The 23,748-nt window shown below is 38.9% G+C and overlaps 1 long non-coding RNA gene across 1 annotated transcript in view; it reads left to right on the forward strand.

The window, feature by feature from the left end:
- LOC111551628 overlaps positions 1-23,748 on the forward strand; it is a 122,513-nt gene that overhangs the window by 91,802 nt on the left and 6,963 nt on the right. Inside the window, exon 4 of the long non-coding RNA XR_002734416.2 lies at positions 7,561-7,670. This is a non-coding gene — a long non-coding RNA (uncharacterized LOC111551628). The remainder of the gene's footprint in view (positions 1-7,560; positions 7,671-23,748) is intronic.

Genomic DNA, 23,748 nt, shown 5'->3' on the forward strand with positions numbered 1-23,748 from the left:
CAGTATCAGCAGAAATAATGAAATAATAAATATCAAAGCAGAACTAAACTAGAGATAAAATAGAAAGGATCAATGAAATGAAAAGTTGGTTTTTTGAAAATGTAAACAAAATTTATAAATTGCTAGCTAGATTGACCAAGAAACAAAAAGAGAAGACCCAAATAAACAAAATCAAAAATGAAATAGGAAACATTACAATGGATAGCATAGAGAACAAACAATCATCAGAGACTATTATAAACAGCTAAACACTAACAAACTGGAAAACCTTGAAGAAATAGATACATTTTTGGACACATACAACCTACCAAGAATGAATCAGGAAGAAATAATAATAATAATAAAACAGGACAGACCTTTAATGAATAATGAGATAGAATCATAATGAAAAGTCTCCCAACAAGGAAACATCCAGGACCAGATGGCTTCACTGCCAAATTCTACTAAACATTCAAAGAACTGACAACAATTCTCAAACTATTCAAAAAAAATTGAAGAGGAGGGATTTCTGCCTAATTCATTCTATGAAGCTAGCAGTACTCTAATACCAAAAACAGACAAGGATACTATGCACATAAAAAGCTACAAGTCAATATCCCTGATGAACATAGACACAAAAATTTTCAACAAAAAATGAGCAAACTGAATCCAGCAGCACACCAAAAAGATAAGACACCATGATCAAGTGGGATTTATCTCAGGGATGCAAGGATGGTTCAACATACACAAACCAATAAATGTGATGCACCTTATCAATAAAATGAAGGACAAAAACCATGTTTTATCTCAATAGAAGCAGAAAAAGTATTTGATAAAATTCAACATTAGTTCATGATGAAAACTCTCAACAAACTAGGCATAGAAGAAACATAGCTCAATATAAAAAAGGCCATATATGACAAACTCACAGCTAACATCATAGTGAAGGAGGAAAAACTGAAAGCCTTTCCTCTAAGAACTGGAATAAAACAAGGATGCCCACTTTTACCACTACTATTCAATAAAGTACTGGAAGTCATAGCCAGATCAATCAGGCAAGAGAAAGAAGAAAAAGCATCTGAATTGGAACAGAGGACGTCAAATGTTTTCTTTTTGTTGACGATATGATCTTATATCTAGAAAAATGTAAAAGTTCCACCAGAAAAATCTTTGATCTGATAAATAAATTCAGTGAAGTTGCAGCATACATCGACATATGAAAATTAGTAGCATTTTGATGCACCAATAATAAACTACCTGAGTGAAAACTCAAGAAGGCAATTCCATTTACAATAAGTAGTGAACATTTAGGAATAAATGTATCCAAGAATGTTAAATATCTCTACAAGGAAAACTTCAAAATGCTGATGAAAGCAATTGAAGAGGACACAAGCAAATGGAAAGACATCTTATGCTCATGGATCAGAATAATTAATATCATGAGAAATGGCCATACTACACAAAGAAACCTGCAGATTAAATGTAATCTCTATAAAAATACTAACGCCAATATTCACGGAAATAGACAAAATGATTCTAAAATTCATATCGAACCAAAAAAGAACACAAATAGCCAAAGCAATCCTGAGGAAAAAGAACAAGGCTGAAGGCATCACACTACCTGACTTTAAAATGTATTACAAGGCTATAGTAACCAAAACAGTATGGGATTGGTATAAAAACAGACACATAGCAGAACAGAATGGAAAACCCAGAAGTATATTTATGTATTTATAGCCAGCTGATTTCAACGAAGATTCCAAGAAAATACTTGGGGAATGAGTACCCTCTTCACTAAGTGGTGCTGGAAATATTGGATGGTTATATGCAAAATAACGAAACTGGACCTCTATCGCTCACCATATACAAAAACCAAATAAAGATGGTTTAAGTACTTAAATGTATGACCTGAAACTAAATCTACTGGAAGAATACATAGGGGAAGCACTTCAGGATATTGTTCTAGACAAAGATTTTATTGCTAAAACCTCAAAAGCACAGGCAACCAAAACAAAATAGGCTGGGGGGGGGAGGTGGCTCACGTCTGCAATCCCAGCACTGTAGGAGGTTGAGGCAGGCAGATCACCTGAGGTCAGGAGTTCGAGACCAGCCTGGTCAACATGGTGAAAACCCCTCCTCTACTAAAAATATAAAAATTAGCAGGGTGTGGTGGTACATGCCTGTAATCCCAGCTACTCAGGAGGCTGAGACAGGAGAATCTCTTGAACCCAGGAGGCAGAGGTTGCAATGAGCCAAGATTGCGCCATTGCACTCCAGCCTGGGCAACAGAGAAAGACTCCATCTCAAAAAAAAAAAAAAAAAAAAAAAAAAAGACAAATGGGACTATATTAAGCTAAAAGACATCTGCCTAGCAAAAGAAACAATTAACAAAGTGAAAAGACAACCTATTGAATTGGAGAAAATATTTTGTAAAATATTTGTTTGAGAAGGTACTAAAATACAATCCAAAATGTGTAAGAAACTCAAACAATTCCACAACCCCAACCACATGGTCTCATTAAAAAGTGAGCAAAAATATGAATAGACATTTGTTAAAAGAAAATCCAAATGACCAACAGGTATTGAAACAATTCTCAACATCACTAATCATCTGGGAAAGGCAAATCAAAACCACAATGAGATATTATCCCAGTTAGAATGGCTGTTAATAAAAAGACAGTACATAACAGATGCTGGCAAGGATGCAAAGAAAAGAGAACTCATAACTGTTACTGGGAATGTAAATTAATATGGCTGCTGTGGAAAACAGCATAGCAATCAAAACCTAATTTTTTTTTAATCAAAAAACTAACAATAGAACTACCATAAGATCCAGCAATCCTACTACTGGTTCTTCATCTCAAGGAAAACATCAGTGTATCAAAATGATGCCTGCACTCTCCTCTTTATTGTAATCTTTGCTCTTTGGTTACAATGGTAAAAATATGCAATCAACTTAAGTACCTATCAGTGGACAAATGGATAAGAAAATATGTGGCATATATGCAAAATAGAATGTGATTTGGCCATAAAAAGAATGAAATCATGGCACTGGTAGATGGAACTGGTTATTACTGTTAAGTGAAATAAACCAGGCACAAATATTGCATGTTCTCATTTGTATGTGGACGCTAAAAAAGTTGATGTCATGGAGAGAGAGAATGAAATTATATTTAACAGAGGCTGGGAAGGATGTGTGAGTGTGGGGTGGATAAAAAGAGGTTTGTTAATGGGCAAAAACATACAGTTAGAGAGAAGGATTAAGTTCTAATATTTGATAGCAGAGCAAGGTGACTATAGTTAACAATGATGGATGATATTTTTCAAAACAGCTAGAAGAAAGGACTTGATATGTTCCCAATACTTAGAAATGGTAAATTCTTGATTTGATGGACACCCCAAATATCCTAACTTGATCATTGTACAGTCTTTGCATGTAATAAAATATCACAAGTACACTGTAAATGTGTACAAACATTATGTATCAATAAAAAAGAACCACAACAAAGAACCACAACAAAAAAGATTCTGACATGTTTGAGAGGAAGTCATTTCCTTCTCCCCTAACTGAAAGTGTAGTGTGAAATATATGTAAGAAGAAAATAAACACAAAGGATTGTGGACTTTTAGAGTTGAATATTATTTAGAGATCATTTATTTTGCCCATTTAATTACACCTATGTGAAAGTAAAGGCTAAAAGCTGATAACTGCTCACCCAGGCAGCCAGTGGCAGAACAAGGCCTATAATCATGTTTGCTGACTTCCAGGGCAAGTATATTTTTTCCTGCCACGTATCTTTGGTTGGTTGATTGGAAGGCACTGGCTTAAAACAATATTAAGTCTAACAAAAGTGGCCATGTTTTAATGATTAGTTACACATTTCTGCAGTCTACACAGTGGAATAAAGCATTCGTTTATATTGAAGTTTATTTCTTCATTTATCACTGAACACCTCCAAATACCTTAGAGAATTTATCAAGAAGTTCTTAAAACCAGTATATATGATCATTATTAAGGAGAAAGGCATATGCTTGTGCTGTTAGCTCAATTTTTAAGAGGAGAAGAACTTAAATAAGGAAAAGCAGTTCAAGGTCATAAAAATCTATTGTAAATCAGCAGAGAAAAACCAGCTTTATTGTCTGGATTCAGTTGCATACACTTTGCCTGGTCTAAGGGTATAGATTATGTTTTTAGAAATGAAGAAGTGATGTTATTAACATTTCTCTTGTTTAAGATAAAAATAAAAAATGTTGACTTCAGCCATCGATTAATTTTGGGGTGCCAGGGTAAGGGGACTTAGATTCAGCAGGGCCAAGTCAGCTTGTTTTCAACCAAATATCACTAGATAAGCACCATTCTCTGCCCCCTGTGTTCTGGGCTGTCCCTTAACTGCTGGACTAGTATATTCTCAGATTATTTTAATCTTTTTTTTTTTTTTAAAGCTGTTAGCTTTAGTCCATAAATAGATTCTGAGAGCCTGAAGTTCTAATAATAACAGCTGATATTTTCTCCTGAGAAATTAAACCATTTTGTAGCTATTATTCAGATCACTTAAAATTAATTATTATTCCTTAAATTTGTCCACATACGCTATTTGGTGGTGGTACTGCCATTTTAACTTGTAATATGCAACTAATGTTACTTTATACCATTGGTCCTCAACTATGGACTAGTATGCTACCCAAAATTCACTTGGCAATGTTTGGAGACACTGTTGGTTGGCACAGCTGGTGGTGCAGGGATGTATATACTACATGCATCTGGTGGGTAGAGGACAGGGATGCTGCTAAGATCCTACAATGTGCAGGACAGCCCCCAACAAAAAAGAATTATTTGACTCAAAATGTTCATAGTGCTAAAGTTGAGTAATCCTGTTGTATAATTAGGATTTACATAAAGATGCTACCTTATACATATATATAGGAATCATTACTGATAATTTAAATATAGTTGAATTAATCTACTCTAAATACTGAATATCAGATACTGTGTTGATCTCACTTGTCACAATCCCTTACTTTGTCAAAGTTATGAGCTGATGTTTTGCTTTCAAGAGGGTATGACGACTACCGAATAGGTCTGCTCTTTTTGTCAAACATAAACATGAATAAGAAGGATTTTGTCAGTATTCCCATTTCTCTGAACCTGTTTTAAATGATTTTTTGCATTAAGATCCTAGTGAAAAGTAATTCCACAAACCAGTTTTCATCAAAGCTTAGTAACTGCTACCTCAGCCCCTGTCTGAAACAAGCTTGCAGTAATATGCCAATCCATTGATTTAGTCATTGCTGTTGCAGGACTTCAATGCTAATTCCATTTTTAGTTTCTGTTTGTAGCAACTAGCAACTATTAATGGAGAAATGAGAGAGAAATAGTCTTTTTTTTTTTTTTTTTTCCAAAACTAAAATCTAGTCAGTGGCTCTGTGGCTGCAATTCCCAGTGCACTGTGATTTTGCCTTTAAATGTAATTTCAAAACAGCTGTAATGGCAAATTAGTTTCTTTCTATTAGTTAAGTGATTATACACCAATCAGAACTGAATACACACACTATTAAGTTTATAATTATATTTGAGAATTTCACAGTCCACTTCATCTTCCTTTAGGACTCTTTGAGTGCTCCCTGATTCACACTTCTTACTGAAGGGAGTGTTTTACCAAATGTTTATACATGGTAATCTTGGTGGAGAATATTTAAAGTCAAGCTCAAAGCTGAATCGAATGGCTAAGTTTTCAAGGTCTTTATTACTTAAGCCTTGGTCAGAATCCAGTTTAACAGGGAATGAAATTGACTGTTGATAGCAGTGACTTGGCTATCTCTATCCATTTCTTAGTGGACAGGACTTTGAATTCCTGCCATCTCCTTGTCATAACAAAAACCAAATATTAAATGAGTTGGCCATGATGCAGTGACCAGATTTAGAGGAAACCCTTTCAAGGTTACACAAATAGCTATAAAGGACTTGGATACTGTTATCTTTCCTGGGAAACAAACTGTGGCAAAAGAGAGTATTTATTTCTCTAGATTTGTTTCTGTTCATGAAACTTAATTTTTATAGCTTTCACATTATTATTTTTGTTCATAATGCAGCTTGCTGTTACATAAATTCAATTATTTTATTCAAGGAATATTTATTAAGAGCCTCCCATGTTCTTCAATTTATAATCTATACAGAATAAGCTTCAGGGAGAGTATGGTGAATGTACAAGATTGTTCCAGAATGTCAGCAAGAAAGGACTGTGGCCTGATGGTGAACATGCTGAGGCTCTGGAGTCAGGCAGACCTGTGTACAGAGCCAAGCTCTGGGCTTTATCAGCACGTAACCTTGGAATGTCACTTAACTTTTCTGAGCCTTAGTTTCCTTATCAATTGAATGGGAAGCAGTATAGTCTAGTAGTCAACAGCAGTGACTCCAAAATCTGACTGCACACATTCAGTTATCTGTCCCACCACTTGTGCAGTATTAGGCAAGTACTAAAACCATTCTAGGCTCCCATTCACCATTGAAAAATAGGATTGAATGTTATGATCCTTTTTTTTGGAGACAGACTCTTGCTCTGTCGTCTAGGCTGGAGTGCAGTGGCATGAGCTCGACTCACTGCAACCTCCGCCTCCCAGGTTCAAGTGATTCTCCTGCCTCAGCCTCCCGAGTAGCTGGGACTACAGGCGTCTGCCACCATGCCCAGCTAATTTTTTGTATTTTTAGTAGAGATGGTGTTTCACCATGGTAGCCAGGATGGTCTTGATCTCCTGACTTCGTGATCCACCCGCCTCAGCCTCCCAAAGTGCTGGGATCACAGGCATGAGCCACCGTGCCCAGCCGAATGTTACTATGCTTTTAAAACATTCAGCAAAATGTGTAGCCCACAGCAGGTTGTCAGTGAATGATAAAGGATCATCTTCATCATCATCATCATCTGCTTACCATTATCATGAGAAAGGAAATGCTCCATCACTAGAGGAATTTAATCAGAGGCTACTTTCAGGTTAGTGACTAGTATATTCATGCAGACAGTATAACTTCGATCTAGACAACCTCTTTTGTTATTATATGAATAATATCCTAATGTTAGAATTTCAGAGCTGTGGCAACTGGGCAGGTATATTTTTAGGCAAGAGCACCTTCACACCACATAGGCGACTACCTCTTCTGGGAATACATGAACTGACACCTGAGAATCCTAAATTAACTTTCTTTTACCAAGGTTAAACTGTTCTTTTTTTAAAAAAACTTTTCCAAAATCATAGTTGCTCTCCTTTGAATCCACCCCAAATTCTGCACATCTCCCTTGAATTAGTTTAGCTACGTAGTCCAGAAATGCTGCATGAATTCTTCATGTTACTGCTTCTTTTATTTATGCATCCCGAGAACACATTTTTTTTTTTTTTTTCACCAATGACAGAACCATTCTTGACACCTGTTTAGCTTGAGGTCAGCTCTGTCTGTAACTCTCTTTTTGTAGCTGCATAATGTCAGCTGTTTCTCATCTGGAGTTTTTGCACTTTGTTTCTCATTTCAAAATGCACTTTTTTTGCTGGTTGAAAGTCATTATTTTTATTTCTGCCTCTTTCTGCTGCCAGGGTCATTTGGAAATCTAATTTATCTTCTCAGGGTGAATGATTCACCCTTCTCTTCCACCTCTGGTGGCCATGTCATCTGTGGATGTGATGAAGAGCTTTTTCTTCCCTAGGTAAGTGATGAAAGAAAATGTTCAAAAGCTGCAGGCCCTGGATGGTCTTCTGCATGAATTTTACTTAAGAGATTTCAGAAACTTAAGCAGCTCAAAATTAATTAAAACAAAAATACTCTTATGAGGTATGGGGATGTCTTAAGTATGTATACTTAGGAAGTTTATTCGCACCAATTGAGTGTTGGAATATTTGGGTCAGTATATTTGGACTAGTCCTCTGAATGGAAATAAAGATACTTTCCGTGACACACTATATCAAAGTACTTTACTTAATCAGTAGCTTCTACCATCTGAAACATGAAAGAGAACTAGAAAATAAGCATCCAAAAGTCCTGACTAGAGTGTTTTATGGGCCAGATCTCAAGCACTTTATGTTTAAAAATTGGGAAGATCTCTAATGACCCACACTCAGTCTGTATTTGTTTTTACTTCATATGTGTTTTAACCATGCCTTTTATTTTCTGTATTTTTCAACTTTGACATCTGAGTCCTTGCTGGCCCTGGAGGGAGTACTTCTCCCAGGGTTAGCCAATTCCTAGAGATAATAAATCACTTGCCTTCTTCAGCATGCTTTTCAAATACAGACCAATTAATCCAGAGTCCACAACCTCAATCACCTACTTTACTGAGCTCTCTCACTCCAGGTCACTGTCCACCTACCCTATTACCCCAGGGTCAGGTACCTGACAACTAGGGTTGGCCCCTCTGTCCTGGAGTCTGCTGCAATTGTTCAAATTAGACAAAATGAAGCTTGCTTATCCTGCCTTGCCCATTCCTTCCTTTAGAAACTATGATAAAGGATCTTGTCTACAGTTTCTTCCTCCTCCTCTGCTTCTTGACTAGCCTCGTGCTTCCCGGGTCACTGCATGGTGTGATGTGCCTTCTTCTCTTGAAAACTATGGATCACAAACTATCTTTTCAATGGCAATAGTCCCCTGATCTGTTGGCCTTACCAGAGCTAAGTAATAGTAAATCTTATTAGAACACATATAAAGGGTTCAAACTTTCAGTTTCCTAAAATATAGCAGGCATAAGAGTAATAAGCTAGAACAGAAGGGAGGCTCTATTATCACCTATGTTGGTGGTACCATAGGCTGTAATTTATTGGTTGGATAAATAACTTCTTGCCAAGTAATGTAAACAATATATAAGTGTGACAAACTTAGACAGAAATGAGAATAAGGTAAAATGTGTTCTTCCAGTTTTAAACATGCTTTTTTTTTGGTTTATTATTATTATTTTTTTACATTTTCATCCCTCATCTGTTTCCTTTAATCTCACATTTGAACTCATTTTTGGTGTGTGTGCTGCTCTTGGCCATACAGAAACTCATTCTCATTTTGGTATTACTAGTGATAATGATAACTGCAACAGAAAACTGATTTTAAAATTCCATCATAAGACAAACTTTGTACTGAGAGCATTATATGTTTCTTAGTTTGAAACTTGCAATAAACCCTGAAATGTAGATTCTGTTAGTTCCTTGTTAGACGAGCAAAGAGACATTTGTAGAGGTCATTTTAACTTGTGCTAAATTGTCTAGCCAGGTCTAATGGAACTTAGACTCAGGTGTATGCTATCTAATCATCTCTTCTATGTCTGTTACATTGCTCACTACATTGTATTGAATGGACTCTCTCAGTGGCAGCTTAAAGAGGACAAGGAAGCAGCTAATGTCTGGACAACATGTCCTTTTGTGCTATGAAGTCAATGATTTTCTCCTGTGGAAAATTAATTCCTTCTTCTTGCTTTGAAAACACAGTGCTTATGTTTCAAATTACACAAATCACAGTTATATTGGGGATAGGTGGATATGTATTGCCAACTCAACCAGCTTGTAGGCTGCATGGGTGCAGGAACTGTACCTCATCTTTTTATTCATCAGAGCACAACTTGATATTACTAATTATACAATAAATATTTGTTGAGTTGATTTGAAGATTAAATGCATTAATGCATATTAAATCTCTTTTAAAGACACTAGCCACATGAAAGACAATGTGATTATTTGAGTCATCATGTATAGAGAAGGAAGAGAAATAGAGGAGGGCAGGAGGGGGAAACCCACTCCAGAGACTTCAAAATCTCTTTGAGAGTGAAGTCATTAAAATCTGAATATAAAATTTTAATTTAAACTAGAATTTTTCTAATTGCTCCTAGTGTAGACTTTTCTAAATTTTTACTAAAAACTTTGAGAGTGTAAAGGAAAAAAGATGAAACCCCATAGCAACATTGAGAACAAAGACTCACAGAAAAAAATTCAAAATCTGGGAGAAAGTTACTCTTACCCAGAGGATAATTGTGCTTCTATTAGTTAGATTCAGTTTCAAATAAGAGAATACTCTAATAGTGACTAAAACATAAGGACGTTTCTTGTTTAACAAGTAGCCTAATGTTAGATGTTCTCTGTATACTTCAAGTGCCCGACATCACCATCAAGAAATGAGGTTCTTTCCATTTATTCTCACTGCATTCTCAATGTATTGACATTTCATCCTCAGATTTTTCATCTCGTCATCTCTGGATAGCTGCCATAGCTCTGGATATTACATTCCAACACAGAATCATCTCAAGCAGGAAGGAAGGGAGAAGGGGCAAAAATAGAACTTTTTCTTTTATGCTTCTTTCTTATGTGGAAAGAAAAACACACCAATCCTAAGTTTCCAGTGGACTTCTCTTTGCATCATTGCCCAGAAGTAGGTCAGTCATGGCCAGGTGCAGTGGCCCACGCCTATAATTGCAGCACTTGGGAGGCCAAGGCAGGCAGATCACGAGGTCAGAGTTCGAGACCACTCTGGCCAACATAATGAAACCCCATCTCTACTAAAAATACAAAAAATTAGCCAGGTGTGATGGTGTGCACCTGTAATTCCCAGCTACTTGGGAGGCTGAGGCAGAAGAATCATGTGAACCCAGGACACAGAGGTTGCAGTGAGCCAAGATCACGCCACTGCATTCCAGCCTGGGTGACAAAAAAAAAAGTCAATTGCTGGCAAGATGGCCGAATAGCAACACCTCTGGTCTGCAGCTCCCAGCGAGACTGATGCAGAAGGCAGGTGATTTCTGTGTTTCCTACTGAGGTAACTGGTTCACCTCACTGGGACTGATTGGACAGTGGGTGCAGCCCATGGAGGGCAAGTCGAAGCAGGGTGGGTTATTGCCTCACCCGGGAAGCACAAGGGGTTGGGGAATCTTCTCCTCTACTCAAGGGAAGCTGTGAGGGACTGAGCCTGTGGAACCACGCACTGCAGCCCAAATACTGCACTTTGCCCACGGTCTTCACAACCTGCAGACCGGGAGATTCCCTCTGGTGCCTACCCTCCCAGGGCCCTGGGTTTCAAGCACAGAACTGGGTGGCTGTTTGGGCAGGCACTGAACTAGCTGCAGGAGGTTTTTTTTTTTTTTTTTTTTTTTTTTTTTCCATTTTCCATACCCCAGTGCGCCTGGAATGCCAGCGAGACAGAACTGTTCACTCTCCTGGAAAGGGATGCTGAAGCCAGGGACCCAAGTGGTCTGGCTCAGCGGATCCTACCCCCATGGAGCCCAGCAAACTAAGAACCACTGTCTTGAAATTCTCGCTACCAGCATGGCCGCAGTCTGAGATCAACTTCGGATGCTCGAACTTGGTGGGGCGAGGAGCGTCCACCATTGCTGAGGCTTGAGTAGGCAGTTTTACCCTCCCAGTGTAAACAAAGCCTCTGGGAAGTTTGAACTGGGCTCCGCCCACTGCATCTCAGCAAGGCCACTGTGGCCAGACTGCCAGATTTCTCCTCTCTGGGCAGGGCATCTCTGAAAAAAAAGGCAGCATACCCAGGCAGGCACTTATAGATAAAACTCCCATGACCCTGGGACAGAGCACCTGGGGGAAGGGGTGGCTGTGGGCACAGCTTCAACAGACTTAAACATCCCTGCCTGATGGCTCTAAAGAGAGCAGCAGACCAGCACAGCATTTGAGCTCTGCTAAGGTTCAGACTGCCTCCTCCAGTGGATCCCTGATCCCCATGTCTCCTGACTGGGAGACACCTCCCAGTAGAGGCCAAGAGAAACCTCATACAGGAGAGCTCTGGCTGGCATCTGGCAGGTGCTCCTCTGGGATGAAGCTTCCAGAGGAAAGAACAGGCAGCAATCTTCGCTGTTCTGCAGCTTCCACTGGTGGTACCCAGGCAAACAGGGTCTGGAGTGGTCCTCCAGCAAACTCCAGCAGACCTGCAGCAGAGGGGCCTGACTGTTAGAAGGAAAACTGACAAACAGAAAGAAATAGCATGTCCACTCAAAGACCCCATCCTAAAATCACCAACATCAAAGACCAAAGGTAGACAAATCCACAAAGATTGGGGAGAAACTGGAGCAAAAAGCCTGAAAATTCGAAAAACCAGAACACCTCTTCTCCTCCAAAGAATCACAACTCCTAGCTAGCAAGGGAACAAAATTGGATGGAGAATGAGTTAGACAAATTGACAGAAGTAGGCTTCAGAAGGTGGGCAATAACAGACTCCAAGCTAAAGGAGCATGTACTAACACAATGCAAGGAAACTAAGAACCTTGAAAAAAGGTTAGAGGAATTGCTAATTAGAATAACCAGTTTAGAAAAGAACATAAATGACCTGATGGAGCTGAAAAACACAGCACGAGAACTTTGTGAAGCATACACAGTATCAATAGCTGAATTGATCAAGCAGAAGAAAGGATATCAGAGATTGAAGATCAACTTAATGAAATAAAGCTAGAAGAAAAGATTAGAGAAAAAAGAATAAAAGGAATGAACAAAGCCTGCAAGAAATATGGGACTATGGGAAAAGTCCAAATCTACATTTGATTGGTGTACCTGAAAGTGATGGGGAGAATGGAACCAAGTTATAAAACACTCTTCGGGATATCATTGAGGAGAACTTCCCCAACCTAGCAAGGCAGGCCAATATTCAAATTCAGGAAATACAGAGAATACCACAAAAATATTCCTCGAGAAGAGCAACCCCAAGACACATAATTGTCAGTTTCACCAAGGTTGAAATGAAAGAAAAAATGTTAAGGGCAGTCAGAGAGAAAGGTCGGGTTACCCACAAGGGGAAGCCCATCAGACTAATAGCAGATCTCTTGGCAGAAACCCTACAAGCCAGAAGAGAGTGGGGGCCAATATTCAACATTCTTTTTTTTTTTTTTTTTTTTTGAGACGGAGTCTCGCTCTGTCGCCCAGGCTGGAGTGCAGTGGCCGGATCTTGGCTCACTGTAAGCTCCGCCTCCCAGGTTTACGCCATTCTCCTGCCTCAGCCTCCCGAGTAGCTGGGACTACAGGCACCCGCCATCTCGCTCGGCTAGTTTTCTGTATTTTTTAGTAGAGACGGGGTTTCACCGTGTAGACCAAGATGGTCTCGATCTCCTGACCTTGTAATCCACCCGTCTCGTCCTCCCCAAGTGCTGGGATTACAGGCTTGAGCCACCGCGCCCGGCCTCAACATTCTTAAAGAAAAGATTTTTCAACCCAGAATTTCATATCCAGCCAAACTAACCTTCATAAGTGAAGGAGAAATAAAATCCTTTATAGACAAGCAAATGCTGAGAGATTTTGTCACCACCAGGCCTGCCTTACAAGAGCTCCTGAAGGAAACACTAAACATGGAAAGGAACAACCAGTACCAGCCGCTGCAAAAACATACCAAATTGTAAAGGCCATTGATAATATGAAAAAACTGCATCAACTAATGGGCAAAATAACCAGCTAGCATCATAATGACAGGATCAAATTCATACATAACAATATTTACCTTAAAGGTAAAATGGGCTAAATGCCCCAATTAAAGACACAGAGTGGCAAATTGGATAAAGAGCCAAAACCTATTGTGTGCTGTATTCAGGAGACCCATCTCACATGCTCACACATGACACACAAAGGCTCTAAATAAAGGGATGGTGAAATATTTACCAAGCAAATGGTAAGCAAAAAAAAAAAAAAAAGCAGGAGTTGCAATCCTAATCTCTGATAAAACAGACTTTAAACCAACAAAGATTAAAAGGGACAAGGGCATTACATAATGATAAAAGGATCAGTGCAACAAGAAGAGCTGACTGTTCTAAATATATATGCACCCAATACAGGAGCACCCAGATTCATAAAGCAAGTTCTTAGGGACCTATGAAGAAACTGAAACTCCCTCACAATCAGAGTGGGAGACCTTAACACCCCACTGTCAATATTAGACAGATCAATGAGACAGAAAATTAGCAAGGATATTCAGCACTTGAACTCAGCTCTGGAACAAGCAGACCTAATAGACATCTACAGAACTCTCCACCCCAAATCAACAGAATATACATTCTTTTCAGCACCACATTGCACTTATTCTAAAATTGACCACATAATTGGAAGTAAAATGGTCCTGAGCAAATGCAAAACAATGGAAATCATAACAGTCTCTCAGACCACAGTGCAATCAAATTAGAACTTACGATTAGGAAACTCACTCAAAACTGCACAACTACATGGAAACTGATCAAAGTGCTCCTGAATGACTACTGGATAAATAATGAAAGGAAGACAGAAATAAAGATGTTCTTTGAAACCATTGAGAACAAAGACACAAACATACCAGAATCTCTAGGACACATTTAAAGCAGTGTGTAGCGGGAAATTTATAGCACTAAATGCCCACAAGAGAAAACAGGAAAGATCTAAAATTGACACTGTAACATCAAAATTAAAAGAACTAGAGAAGCAACAGCAAACAAATTCAAAAGCGGGCAGAAGACTAGAAATAACTAAGGTCAGAGCAGAACTGAAGGAGGTAGAGACATGAAAAACCCTTCAAAAAATCAATGAATCCAGGAGTTGTTTTTTTTTTTTTTTTTAAAGGTCAACAAAATGTATAGACCACTAGCCAGATTAATAAAGAAAAAAAGAGAAGTTAAATAGATGCACTAAAAAATGATATAGAAGATATCCCACTGATCCCACAGAAATACAAGCTACCTTCAGAGAATACTATAAACACCTCTACACAAATAAACTAGAAAATCTAGAAGAAATGGATGTTTCTGGACACATACACCATCCCAAGTCTAAACCAGGATGAAGTCAAATCCCTGAATATACCAATAACAAGTTCTGAAATTGAGGAAGTAATAAATAGCCTACCAACCAAAAAAAGTCCAGGACAAGACAGATTCACAGCTGAATTCTACCAGAGGTACAAAGAGGAACTGGTACCATTCCTTCTGAAACTATTCCAAACAATAGAAAAAGAGAAAATCCTCCCTAACTCATTTTATGAAGCCTCCATCATCCTGATACCAAAACCTGGTAGAGACACAATAAAAAAAGAAAATTTCAAGCCAATATCCCTGATGGACATCAATGTGAAAGTCCACAATAAAATACTGGCAAACCGAATCCAGCAGCACATCAAAAAGCTTATCCACCACGATCAAGTTGGCATCATTCATCGCTGGGATGCAAGGCTCGTTCAACATATACAAATCAATAAATGTAATCCATCACATAAACAGAACCAATGACCAAAACTGCATGATTGTCTCAATAAATGCAAAAAAGGCCTTTAACAAAATTCAAAACTCCTTCATGCTAAAAACTCTCAATAAACTAGGTATCAATGGAATGTATCTCAAAATAATAAGAGCTATTTATGATGAGCCCACAGCCAGTATCATACTGAATGGGCAAAAACTGGAAGCATTCCCTTTGAAAACCGGCACAAGACAAGGATGACCTCTCTCACCACTCCTATTCAACATAGTATTGGACGTTCTGGCGAGGGCAATCAAGCAAGAGAAAGAAATAAAAGGTATTCAAGTAGGAAGAAAAGAAGTCAAATTATCTCTGTTTGCAGATGACCTGATTGTATATTTAGAAAACTCCATCATCTCAGCCCAAAATCTTCTTAAGCTGATAAGCAACTTCAGCAAAATCTCAGGACACAAAGTCAATATGCGAAAATCACAAGCATTCCTGTAAACCAATAACAGAAAAACAGAGAGCCAAATCATGAGTGAACTCCCATTCACAATTGCCAGTAAGAGAATAAAATACCTAGGAATCCAACTTACAAGGGATGTGAGGGACCTCTTCAAGGAGAACTACAAACCACTGCTCAAGGAAATAAGACAGGACACAAACAAATGGAAGAACATTCCATGCTCATGGATAGGAAGAATCAATATTGTGAAAATGGCCTTACTGCCCAAAGTAATTTATAGATTCAATAATATCCCCATCAAGTTACCATTGAATTTCTTCACAGAATTGGAAAAAACTATTTTAAAGTTCATATGGAACCAAAAAAGAGCCTGCATAGCCAAGACAATCCTAAGCAAAAAGAGCAAAGCTGGAGGCATCATGCTACCTGATTTCAAACTACACTGCAAGGCTACAGTGACCAGAACAGCATAAAACTGGCACCAAAACAGAGATATAGACCAATGGAACAGAACAGAGGCTTCAGAAATAATACTGCACATCTACAGCCATCTGATCTTTGACAAACCTAACACAAACAAGCAATGGGGAAAAGATTCCCTGTTTAATAAATAGTGTTGGGAAAATTGGCTAGCTATATGCAGAAAGCTGAAACTGGACCCCTTCCTTACACCTTATACAAAAATCAACTCAAAATGGATTAAAGACTTAATCTTAAGACCTAAAACCATAAAAATCCTAGAAGAACACCTGGACAATACCATTCAGGACATAGGAATGGGCAAAGACTTCATGTCTTAAATCAACAGCAATGGCAACAAGAACCAAAATTGACAAATGGGATCTAATTAAACTAAAGAACTTCTGCATAGCAAAAGCAACTATTATCAGAGTGAACAGGCAACCTACAGAATGGGAGAAAATTTTTGCATTCTATGCATCTGACAGAGGGCTAATATCCAAAATCTACAAAGAACTTAAACAAATTTACAAGAAGAAAATAAACAATCCTATCAAAAAGTGGGCAAAAGATATGAACAGACATTTCTCAAAAGAATACATTTATACAGCCAACAAACATATGAAAAAAATGCTTATCATCACTGGTCATTAGAGAAATGCAAATCAAAACCACAGTGAGATACCATCTCATGCCAGTTACAATGGTGATCATTAAAAAGTCAGGAAACAACAGATGCTGGAGAGGATATGGAGAAATAGGAACACTTTACACTGTTGGTAGGAGTGTAAATTAGTTCAACCATTGTGGAGGATGGTGTGGCAATTCCTCAAGGATCTAGAACCAGAAATACCATTTGACCCAGCAATTCCCAATCCTGGGTATATACCCAAAGGATTGTAAACCATTCTACTATAAAGACATATGCACACATGTATTTATTGTGGCACTATTCACAATAGAAAAGATTTGGAACCAACTCAAATGTCCATAAATGATAGATTGGATAAAGAAAATGTGGAATATATACACCATGGAATACTATGCAGCCATAAAATAGGATGAGTTCATGTCCTTTGCAGGGACACAAATGAAGCTGGAAACCATCATTTTCAGCAAACTATCACAAGGACAAAAAACCAAACACCGTATGTTCTCACTCATAAGTGGGAGTTGAACAATGAGAACACATGGACACAGGGAGGGTAACATCACACACTGGGTGGGGCCTGTAGGGGTAGTGGGCTAGGGGAAGGATAGCATTAGGAGAAATACCTAATGTAGGTAATGGGTTGATGGGTGCAGCAAATGCTGCATGGCACTTGTATACCTATGTAATAAACCTGCATATTCTGCACATGTACCCCAGAACTTAAGGTATTAAAAAAAAAGAAGTGGGTCCATTGCTTTCAAAGATAAATAGAATTTTTGTGACCAATAATTAGTCTAGGGATAGATACATTATCACATATGTGTACACACACACACACATACACAGACACACACACACAATCATGGTTCTTTTGGAAATCAGGAATGTGAAAATGGCTACTAAGTCAACAAACAGTGTCTGTCCTAAAACTAGAATAAGAAAATAATTTCAAGGAACTGAGACTGCGCCCAAGATGGCCAAATAGGAACAGCTCTAGCCTCCAGCTCCCAGCATGAGCGACACAGAACACAGGTGATTTCTGCATTTTCAACTGAGGTACCGGGTTCGTCTCACTGGGGCGTGTCGGACAGTTGGCACTGGTCCGCGGGTGCAACCCAACCAGTGAGAGCTGAAGCAGGGCGAGGCATCGCCTCAAGTAGGAAGGGCAAGGGGGAAGAAAATTCCTTTTCCTAGCCAAAGGAAATTGAGACACACAACACCTGGAAAATTGGGTAAATCCCACCCTAATACTGCACTTTACCAAGGGTCTTAGCAAACGGCACACCAGGAGATTATATCCCACACCTGGCCCAGAGGGTCCCACGCCCACGGAGCCTCCCTCATTGCTAGCACAGCAGTCTGAGATCTAACTGCAAGGTGGCAGCGAGGCTGGGGGAGGGGCACCCACCATTGCTGAGGCTTAAGTAGGTAAACAAAGCCACCAGGAAGCTCGAATTGGGTGGAGTCCACCACAGCTCAAGGAGGCCTGCCTGCCTCAGTAGACTCCATCTCTGTGACAGGGCATAGCTAAACAAAAAGCAGCAGAAACCTCGGCAGAGGTATATGTCCCTGTCCGACAGCTTTGAAGAAAGCAGTGGATCTCCCAGAATGGAGGTTGAGATCTGATTATGGACAGACTACATGCCCAAGTGCGTCCCTGACCCCTGGGTAGCCTAACTGGGAGACATCCCCCACTAGGTGCAAACTGACACCTCACATGGCTGGGTACACCCATGAGACAAAGCTTCTAGAGCAAGAATCAGACAGCAACACTCGCTGTTCAGCAATATTCTATCTTCTGCAGCCTCCGCTGCTGATACCCAGGCAAACAGGGTCTGGAGTAGACCTCAAGCAAACTCCAACAGACCTGTAGCTGAGGGTCCCTGACTGTTAGAAGGAAAACTAAGAAACAGGAAGGACACCCACACCAAAATCCCATCAGTGTGTCACCATCACCAAAGACCAAAGGCAGATAAAACCACAAAGATGGGGAAAAAGCAATGCAGAAAAGCTTGAAATTCAAAAAATCAGAGTGCATCTACCCTCCAAAGGAACACAGCTCATTGCCAGCAACGGAACAAAGCTGGACAGAGAATAACTTTGACGAGTTGAGAGAAGAAGGCTTCAGTCAATCAAACTTCTCAGAGCTAAAGGAGGAACTAGGTAACCAGCGCAAAGAAACTAAAAACCTTGATAAAAGATTTGATGACTGGCTAACAAGAATAACAAATGTAGAGAAGTCCTTAAAAGAACTGATAGAGATGAAAACCATAACATGAGAACTATGTGACAAATGCACAAGCTTCAGTAACCGACTCAATCAACTGGAAGAAAGAGTATCAGCGACTGAAGATCAAATGAATGAAATGAAGCGAGAAGAGAAGTGTAGAGAAAAAAGAGTAAAAAGAAATGAACAAAGCCTCCAAGAAATATGGAATTATGTGAAAAGACCAAATCAATGACTGAATGGTGTGCCTGAAAGTGATGGGGAAAATGGAACCAAGTTGGAAAACACTCTTCAGGATATCATCCAGGAGAACTTCCCCAACCTAGTAAGGCAGGCCAACATTCAAATTCAGGAAATACAGAGAACACCACAAAGATACTCCTCGAGAAGAGCAACTCCAAGACACATAATTGCCAGATTCACCAAAGTTGAAATGAATGAAAAAATGTTAAGGACAGCCAGAGAGAAAGGTCGGGTTATCCGCAAAGAGAAGCCCATCAAACTAACAGCATATCTCTTGGCAGAAACTCTCCTCGCCAGAAGAGAGTGGGGGCCAATATTCAATGTTCTTAAATAAAATAATTTTCAACCCAGAATTTCATATCCAGCCAAACTAAGTTTCATAAGTGAAGGAGAAATAAAATCCTTTATAGACAAGCAAATGCTTAGAGATTTTGTCACCACCAGGCCTGCCCTACAAGAGATCCTGAAGGAAACACTAAACATGGAAAGGAACAACAGGTACCAGCCATTGCAAAAACATGTCAAAATGTAAAGTTCATCAATGCCAGGAAGAAACTGCATCAAGTAACAAGCAAAATAACCAGCTAATATCATAATGACAGGATCAAGTTCACACATAACAATATTAACTTTAAATGTAAATGGACTAAATGCTCCAATTAAAAGACACAGACTGGCAAATTGGATAAAGAGTCAAGACCCATCAGTTTGCTGTATTCAGGAGACCCATCTCACATGCAGAGACACACATAGGCTCAAAATAAAGGGATGGAGGAAGATCTACCAAGCAAATGGAAAACAAAAAAAAAAAAGCAGTGGTTGCAATCCTAGTCTCTGGTAAAACAGACTTCAAACCATCAAAGATCAAAAGAGTCAAAGAAGGCCATTACATAATAGTAAAGGGATCAATTCAACAGGAAGAGCTATCTATCCTAAATATATATGTGCCCAGTACAGGAGCACCCAGATTCATAAAGCAAGTCCTTAGAGACTTACAAAGAGACTTAGACTTCCATATAATAATAATGGGAGACTTTAACACCCCACTGTCAACATTAGACAGATCAATGAGACAGAAAGTTAACAAGGATATCCAGGAATTGAACTCAACTCTGCACCAAGTGACCTAATAGATATCTACAGAACTCTCCACCCCAAATCAACAGAATATACATTCTTCTTAGCACCACATCACACTTATTCCAAAACTGACAACATAGTTGGAAGTAAAGCACTCCTCAGCAAATGTACAAGAACAGAAATTATAACAAACTGTCTCTCAAACCACAGTGCAATCGAACTATAACTCAGGACTAAGAAACTCAATCAAAACTGCTCAACTACATGGAAACTGAACAACCTGCTCCTAAATGACTACTGGGTACATAATGAAATGAAAGCAGAAATAAAGATGTTCTTTGAAATCAATGAGAACAAAGACACAACATACCAGAATCTCTTGGACACATTTAAAGCAGTGTGTGGAGGGAAATTTATAGCACTAAAGGCCCACAAGAGAAAGCAGGAAAGATCTAAAATTGACACCCTAACATCACAATTAAAAGAACTAGAGAAGCAAGAGCAAACACATTCAAAAGCTAGCAGAAAGCAAGAAATAACTAAGATCAGAGCAGAACTGAAGGAGATAGAGACACAAAAAACCCTCCAAAAAATCAATGAATCCAGGAGTTGGTTTTTTGAAAAAATCAACAAAATTGACAGACCGCTAGCAAGACTAATAAAGAAGAAAAGAGAGAAGAATCAAATAGACGCAATTAAAAATGATAAAGGGGATATCATCACCGACCCCATAGAAATACAAACTACCAATAGAGAATACTATAAACACCTCTACACAAATAAATTAGAAAACCTAGAAGAAATGGATGATTTCCTGGACACTTACACTCTCCCAAGACTAAACCAAGAAGAAGTAGTATCCCTGAAAAGACCAATAGCAGGCTCTGAAATTGAGGCAATAATTAATAGCCTACCAACCAAAAAAAGTCCAGATGGATTCACAGCCGAATTCTACCAGAGGTACAGAGAGGAGTCGGTACCACTCCTTCTGAAACTATTCCAATCAATAGAAAAAGAGAGAATCCTCCTTAATTCATTTCATGAGGCCAAAGTCATCCTGATCCCAAAGTCTGGCAGGGACACAACCAAAAAAGAGAATTATAGACCAATATCCCTGATGAACATCAATGCAAAAATCCTCAATAAAATACTGGCAAACTGAATCCAGCAGCATATCAAAAACCTTATCCACCACGATCAAGTTGGCTTCATCCCTGGGATGCAAGGCTGGTTCGACATATGCAAATCAATAAACGTAATCCATTATATAAACAGAACCATAGAGAAAAACTACATGATTATCTCAATAGATGCAGAAAAGCCCTCTGACAAAATTCAACAGCCCCTCATGCTAAAATCTCTCAATAAACTAGGTATTGATGGGACATACTTCAAAATAATAAGAGTTATTTATGACAAACCCACAGCCAATATCATACTGAATGGGCAAAAACTGGAAGCATTCCCTTTGAAAAACGGCACAAGTCAGGGATGCCCTCTCTCACCACTCCTATTCAACATAGTGTTGGAAGATCTGGCTAGGGCAATTAGGCAAGAGAAAGAAATCAAGGGTATTCAGTTCAGAAAAGAAGAAGTCAAATTGTCCCTGTTTGCAGATGACATGATTATATATTTAGAAAACCCCATTGTCTCAGCCCAAAATCTCCTTAAGCTGATAAGCAACTTCAGCAAAGTCTCAGGATACAAAATCAATGTGCAAAAATTGCAAGCATTCTTATACATAAGTAACAGACAGCCAGCCAAATCATGAATGGACTCTGATTCACAATAGCTTCAAAGAGAATAAAATACCTAGGAATCCAACTTACAAGGGATGTAAAGGACCTCTTCAAGGAAAACTACAAACAACTGCTCAGTGAAATGAAAGAGGACACAAACAAATGGAAGAACATACCATGCTCATGGATAGGAAGAATCAATATTGTGAAAATGGCCATATTGCCCAAGGTAATTTATAGATTCAATGCCATCCCCATTCAGCTACCAATGACTTTCTTCACAGAATTGGAAAAAAACGCTTTAAAGTTTATATGGAACCAAAAAAGACCCCACATAGCTAGGACAATCCTAAGCCAAAAGAACAGAGCTGGAGGCATCATGCTACCTGACTTCAAACTATACTACAAGGCTACAGTAACCAAAACAGCATGGTACTGGTACCAAAATAGAGGTATAGACCAATGGAACAGAGCAGAGCCCTTGGAAATAATGCCACACATCTACAGCCATGTGATCTTTGACAAACCTGACAAAAACAAGAAATAGGGAAAGGATTCCCTATTTAATAAATGATGCTGGGAAAATTGGCTAGCCATAAGTAGAAAGCTTAAACTGGATCTTTTCCTTACTCCTTATATGAAAATTAATTCAAGATGGATTAGAGACTTAAACATTAGACCTAAAACCATAAAAACCCTAGAAGAAAACCTGGGCAATACCATTCAGGACATAGGCATGGGCAAGGACTTCATGTCTAAAACACCAAAAGCAATGGCAACAAAAGCCAAAATTGGCAAATGGGATCTAATTAAACTACAGAGCTTCTGCACAGCAAAAGAAACTACCTTCAGAGTGAACAGGCAACCTACAGAATGGGAGAAAATTTTTGCAATCTACTCATCTGACAAAGGGCTAATATCCAGAACCAATAAAGAACTCAATCAAATTTACAAGAAAAAAAGCAACAACCCCATCAAAAAGGGGGCAAAGGATATGAACAGACACTTCTCAAAAGAAGACATTCATACAGCCAACAGACACATAAAAAAATGCTCATCATCACTCGCCATCAGAGAAATGCAAATCAAAACCACAATGAGATACCATCTCACACCAGTTAGAATGGCAATCATTAAAAAGTCAGGAAACAACAGGTGTTGGAGAGGATGTGGAGAAATAGGAACACTTTTACACTGTTGGTGGGACTGTAAACTAAGTCAACCATTGTGGAAGACCGTGTGGCGATTCCTCTTCGATCTAGAACTAGAAATACCATTTGATCTAGCCATCCCATTACTGGGTATACACCCAAAGGTTTATAAATCATGCTGCTAAAAAGACACATGCACATGTATGTTTATTGTGTCACTATTCACAATAGCAAAGAGTTGGAATCAACCCAAATGTCCATCAGTGACAGACTGGATTAAGAAAATATGGCACATATACACCATGGAATACTATGCAGCCATAAAAAGTATGAGTTAGTGTCCTTTGTATGGACATGGATGCAGCTGGTAACCATCATTCTCAGCAAACTATCACAAGAACAGAAAACCAAATACCACACGTTCTCACTCATAGGTAGGAATTGAACAATGAGAACACTTGGACACAGGAAGGGGAGCATCACACACCGGGTCCTATTGTGGGGAGGGGTAGGGGGGAGCGATAGCATTAGGAAATACACCTAATGTCAATGACACGTTAATGGGTGCAGCACACCAACATGGCACATGTATACATATG

The sequence above is a fragment of the Piliocolobus tephrosceles genome, chromosome 13 (assembly GCF_002776525.5).
Source record: "Piliocolobus tephrosceles isolate RC106 chromosome 13, ASM277652v3, whole genome shotgun sequence".
NCBI classification, from domain to species: domain Eukaryota; kingdom Metazoa; phylum Chordata; class Mammalia; order Primates; family Cercopithecidae; genus Piliocolobus; species Piliocolobus tephrosceles.